Source organism: Ciconia boyciana, chromosome 1 (genome assembly GCF_034638445.1).
Source record: "Ciconia boyciana chromosome 1, ASM3463844v1, whole genome shotgun sequence".
Taxonomy (NCBI): Eukaryota; Metazoa; Chordata; class Aves; order Ciconiiformes; family Ciconiidae; genus Ciconia; species Ciconia boyciana.
This window is the reverse complement of record NC_132934.1, coordinates 69162974-69168973: the sequence shown is the minus strand read 5'-3', so window position 1 is coordinate 69168973 and position 6000 is coordinate 69162974.

The window sequence follows — 6000 nt, the reverse complement described above, 5'->3', positions numbered from 1 at the left end:
CACTCCTGCTTTGGTGGGACAAGAAGAGCCGTTGGGAGGCACGTAGGTGTGTGTCAGTCCCATGGTGGTGCTGGGTGCCAGGAAGGGCAGGAGGGACAGCTGGGGGTGTGCACCTCAAAAGTTGGGTGGGAGTGGGCATCTGGCTAGCCGCTTGAAGGGCTACAGAAGGGGCAAGAGGTCCTTGGCCAGCAGTAATGAGGTGCATGGCCCATCTTGGGGGGGTGTGTCTCACAAGGGGGAAGACTTGGCACTCCTGCCAGTGCTGAGGACAAAAACCACAGAATGAGTTGGTCATGGTTCTTGCGTGGGTGGGTGAGGACGGGAGACCACCTATTGCTTTACCTCACTTTGTCCTCTCTGCTTAAATGTCTTTGATGTTTTTCTCCTGGAAGGAGAAAAGTTGGTTGCCTTCTTTTCTTCTAGCTTCCCCTGCAAGTTTGCTTTATCCTCCACCAAAACAGTGACTCATGAATATCATACCATAGTTTTTGTCCACTGAAGCTATTCCTGCATCTACAGAGGAGGACACATGAGGAAAGGGCACTTGTACCTGGCCAGGGGTGAGCCTCCCTAGGTACAGGGGGCACCAGCTGCCAGTAGGAGGGGCTCCTGTCTAGTCTCAGCTGCTGAAGGTGTTGTCCAGATGTTCTTTAGAAGATGTCCCGACATGATTAAGCCTCACTGATCTAATAATGAGCAGCGTCCACAACTGGAACTGGACTTTACTCTGGGACCAGAGTCTCAGATGTGACTAATACTGGTGGGAGACACTGTCACAGCACACCCAGGGAAGGTGTTACATCTGATCAGTTGCAAAAAGTAGCTTAACCCATGCAGCCCCCTGGATACCACAAGCTGTTTTACTTCTCTTCATCTTGCTGAAACATTCCTATGGCTCCAGTCACCCTCACGCTCCTCCTTCTCATCTGCTACAGTAGTGTGTGTCTCACCTGGCTGGCCTCTGCTGCTGGTGAGCAGGAAGAGGATGGGGAAGTGCTCAAACTGTTTGGGATGTGGAAATGCTCAGCTTACTTGTCAGAGAAGAAGAGTGACTTAAAATGTATAAGGAACATAAGTCCCTCTCAGTTAATGGCATGATCCTGCAGAATATATTCAGCAGCAGGAGACCTTATCGTTAGAAAGTGAGCCATGTGGCTCCAACTTTTCTTAACATAGATGTAGGCCCAGTGTAGCATTTCCGTGGTGCTCATAAGCTCTGATCTCTTGGGAAGTTTCTTCCATCCCTGTTGCATCTGCACAATAAGCTTCCCCCAGTCAGATGGTCCTGTGTCCTCTCTGCACGCAGTGCAGAGCTGAGGCCAAGATGATGCCTATTCTGTGACAGCTTTCAAGGAGTACCTGCTACTCCTCACTACGCTTCTTTCATTGGGATGGTCCTTTTTTTGTCCTTTTATTACCACTCACCCCGCATTCCTGTGGTGGGATTAGTAGCAGCAGTAGGAGCAAGTCAAAGGGAGTGAATTTGTCGTGAGGAACTGGACAAGTTTCCAGCAGTGAGATTTTTATGAGACAAGGCGGAATTTATGGAATAAAAATCTGGAAATGGGAAAAAAAAAAAAGTCTTGAGCTCCTGCCAAAGGAGGGCTTGTTCTAGATGAGTTACCTGACCTGACCTGCCTTGCAGGTGTGAAAACCTTCATTGACCCACCCCCATGTTCTCTATCTGCCCCTGCAAACACCAAAGAAAACCACCACCTTATTCCCAGCCGCTGCCCTCGTGGGAAGCAGCCAGTTTCCTTGAGGCATAAAGCTCATGACCTGAGAATTTGTGGCAGTCCACAAAAGGAAATATAGGCTAAACTTCTGAAACATTTCCTAATGTTGACGTCTTTCAAGCGGTGGAATCGTCTCCCCAGGGACACGTGGATGCTCCGCTCCTTGAGTCAGGGAGACAGGACTGGACAACGCACAGGGAGACGTATTGTTGGGAACCTTACTGCTCCCATCCCCGGGAGAGACAATGAGGGGGAGAGAGGAAATAAATTAGATGACTTGAATCATTTCCAGCTCTAATTGCTATGATCTTGCAGTAGTTTTCCCAGCCCCAAGTATAACATTAACCATCGAAGCACGATTTCGCCCACGGTCAATTAAACCAGGATTCATCTGGCCTGACATCACCAAGTAAAATCCATCCTGGACTCAGGGACACCCCGCTGAGAAGAGACAGGAGCCAGGCAGGGGCTCTACGGGATGGGCAGAAGCTGCTGCCTTTGGAGGTGGACATCTCCAAGCGTGTTCTTCCCCTCCGCTGGCACAGGGCACGAAGGGCAATGCAGCAACTCTATGATGTGCGTTTGCCTTTCCTCGCCTCGGTGATGCACTAGTCGGGTCTCTGGGAGTGATCCCCCCACCTGGACGGTGCTGCTGGCTGGGGGGCTGCTCCAGAGGTCAGATGGAGACAGCCAGCTGTGCTGGCTGATGTGTGCCGCCCTGCGAGATGGCAGGCTACCTCTTCATGTTCAGTGGCTACAAATGTTATCCTCTGTCTGGTTTGCCCCTGCCCTCCTGGTCCTCTGAAGTGCAGCTCTGGGAAGCCCGTCAGGGATTCAGTGTCTGGAGCTGCATTTCTGAACATCAAGCTCCACAGGGTGGAGGGTGGATCAGGGTACGGCTCTCCTACAGTGGATCTCCTACGGCTGCAGCCCTCCTCCTTGCGATTCCTTTCTCTTCCTCCCTCGTCCTTGAACAAAGGGGTGAACCAAGCCATTTACTAGGTTTTGAATATCAAGAAATCAAATAACGAGAAACCCTTGTGAAGACACACGGATTTAAAGGACGTGGCAGTAACCAGACGGACCTGGAGGCTGCGGTGGGGTGAAGTCCTGACTTGCCTGGCTCCACGTAACTCAGTAGCAAGGCTGGGGAGAGCACGCAGAGTTCATGCCTCCTCGTTTAGCACTTTAATCATTAGACAGGCGCTCCCAACAGCGGGCTCTGTGGGCTGAGCGAGTTAAACTGTAACTGCCCTCCTCAGCGGCCCCCAGCGAGGAGCCCCGGCTTGTGTGACCAGGACAGGACCAGCCTCCCACCCAAGTCCCACCAGCTCTCCCTGCCGGCTCGGGCAGGGACATGGGGTTGGCCCCGACCGTGGGCTGGCGTGGGGGGAGCTGCCCCAGGTCCCCATGGTGGCCATGGGGATGGACCAGGGCCCTGTTAGGTTTTGTCCCATGGGGCTGGGAGAGCTTCCCCATCCCTCCCTCCCATGGGCAGATAGGCATCGCCTGGCCCCATGGCACTGCCAGGTGAGGGGGACAGGAGATGCCCCCGGGGCCAGCCCAGGGCAGTGAGCCCTGTGCCCTGCCACTGATAAGGCCCAGGGCTACGAGGTTCGGGGAGGAACAGAGCCACAGCCATAGCCAGACAGTGAGGTAATCTGCCCCCCGACTCCCCTCCTCTCAGACCACGTCTCTTGGTCTATTCTACTTGGCTTAAACCCCGAGGCGAAGAGTTATACATCCTTTCCAAACTTTTTATCGGCATGAATTATGACAACTCTGGATATTCTTATTGTCTGTTCGAATGGCCGATCTCGTTCTAAAGTCTTACTTAATTCTTGGCCTCAGCTGCTTCCTGTGGTAATGAGCTCCACAGCATAATTAAACATGGTCTGTGATAGCAACCATGCAATGGGCTTCACCAGCGGCAGCAGCGCATGGGTGTGCATTTATGTGTGCAGGCTGGGCCCACTTGCAGGCAGGGCAAGCATCGCCCTGCGAGGACAGGAGCAACCCCAGGGCGCAGCTGGGCTGGGGCAGGGGGGCACTGAGGCCACGGTGCTGGGGCTGTTCACCCCAGGTGCTGTGACGGAGAGGTCCCCCCAACGCCGGTCTGTCAGGGTAGGACGAAGCCCAGATTCCTGCCCTGCACAGTCAGAAGGCAGCAGCCACCCCACCAGCCCCCTCCCTCCGGCTTAGCGGAGTGATGTTGGAGTCCCGCAAATCTGGCAAGAAGATGTCCCCGAAGAGCTGAGCATCTGCGGGTGGTGTTGGGGAAAGTGCATGCGAGGCTCTAGCTGGGATCTGTCGGAGACAGACGAGCCCCGGCACCCCACTCTGCCGCAGCCTGTTGCAGCTCGGGGTGCAGTGGGGTGGGAGGGGATGCGTGCCCCTGCGCGCTGTGCCGCTGCTTGCTGCAGCTGCAGAGCCCCTTCCCCAGGATGGCACCGGGGGAATCCCGGCCAACACTAAGGGTTTACCTCGCTCCACTGCATGCTCCCTAATTTCTCCACTTAATATCTTTCTTTCTATCTCTTTTTCTTTTTTCCTCCTTTTATCTTTTCCCCCTTCCCTTCCCTTCCCTTCCCTTCCCTTCCCTTCCCTTCCCTTCCCTTCCCTTCCCTTCCCTTCCCTTCCCTTCCCTTCCCTTCCCTTCCCTTCCCTTCCCTTCCCTTCCCTTCCCTTCCCTTCCCTTCCCTTCCCTTCCCTTCCCTTCCCTTCCCTTCCCTTCCCTTCCCTTCCCCTCCCTTCCCTTCCCTTCCCTTCCCTTCCCTCCTCTCTTTTCTGCTCTTTCCTGCTCCTTTACTTTCTTTTTCTTTTTTCCTCTCTCTCGCCTTCTTTCTGGCCTTCTCCCTTTGTAATTTCTTTCTTCACTTGCTTAGATGTTCTTCTGTAATTTCTTTCTTCAAAAGCCAGACAGGCCTCTGGCTGGATCTGGCACTGACGAGGTGAAAGAGGATTGTTCTCCTGATAATCCCTGGGACTAATACCACAGAGCAACTTCAGCTAAAGGAGGAAACAAACACAATTCACATGTTACCTCCAGCTTTCCCATGGACCGTGCAGACAGGTGGGCTTACGCCGATGGGGAGAGGCAGAGGATGGGCTAACAGGGTCGAGCCCCCTCTCCCCTGCCCAGCCCCACGGGCACAGCTGTGGGCGGCCATGGGGGGCAGAATCCCCCAGACCCGATGTGAGAGCCGCTCCCTGGGCTTGCTCGGTGCTTCTCTGCGTCACTGCTGGCTTGGGCGCTCCCGGCTGCGGGGCCAAGCCCGACGCCCTGCTCGGGCGGCCGCGGGGCCACGCAGGTGATGCAAGCTGGCTTCTGGGGCGGGTGGCGCACGCTCCGCGGCCTGGCAGGCGGCAAGGGAAGGGACTGAAACGTGCTGAGATGCCAAGCCAGGAGGGTGCGACCAGTGCCACCATGCCACCAGGGAGCCGGGAGAGTGGGCAGAGTCTGGATGGGGTTGGGAACGACACCGCACGGAACGGGAGCGTGGGACAGAGCTGCTGGGACTGCAGGGCTGCAGAGGGAGGCTTAGGGCAGCGCTCGGGGCGGGATGTAACGTACGTCTGCCAGGCGTGTGATTGCTAGTGCTGCTGCCCGAAGGCAGATGCTGCCCTGGGATGGATCTCACCCAGCCCGGGGACGGTCGCTATTTACAGCTAGTGAAACCACAGTGTGTTTCCTGCTCTTATTTCTGGGTCCCACAAAGCCCAGGGATGAACTGAAGAGCATAAGCGAGGCTTAGGACGGGCTCTGTAGCTCCTGGCTTTGCCACTCACAAACCATTCTGCAAACCAACCCGATGACAATAAAGCCTTTGTATGAAAACCACCGCGTTTCGTAGGCTCCCAAGTGTCCTTTGATGACAAATGCCTTTGCTTAATAGTCTCACCTTCACAGTGCAACTGAAGGGAACATAAATACAATTCTTAGACACTGTGGCTTCTAAACAAATATATATAGCATGGGTAAAATACAGGCTTACACAGACATCAGCATTAAAGCACGCAAGTAGGCAGGGAAGGAAACTATAATAACTGAAGCACCAGTGCAGCCACAAGATACGAAGAGGGAAGAAACCACGTGGCAATAGACGGTTTTCTTCTAAGGCACTCGGATGTTGTGTTGAATATGGTCTCAGTGCTTGGCCACCAGACAACGGGATGCACACTTATACCGGTGCTCCCGTGGCACAAGCAGCCCATGGCACATTTTGAGGGCTTGTTCACGAAAAAAGTGTGTGTGTGTGTATGT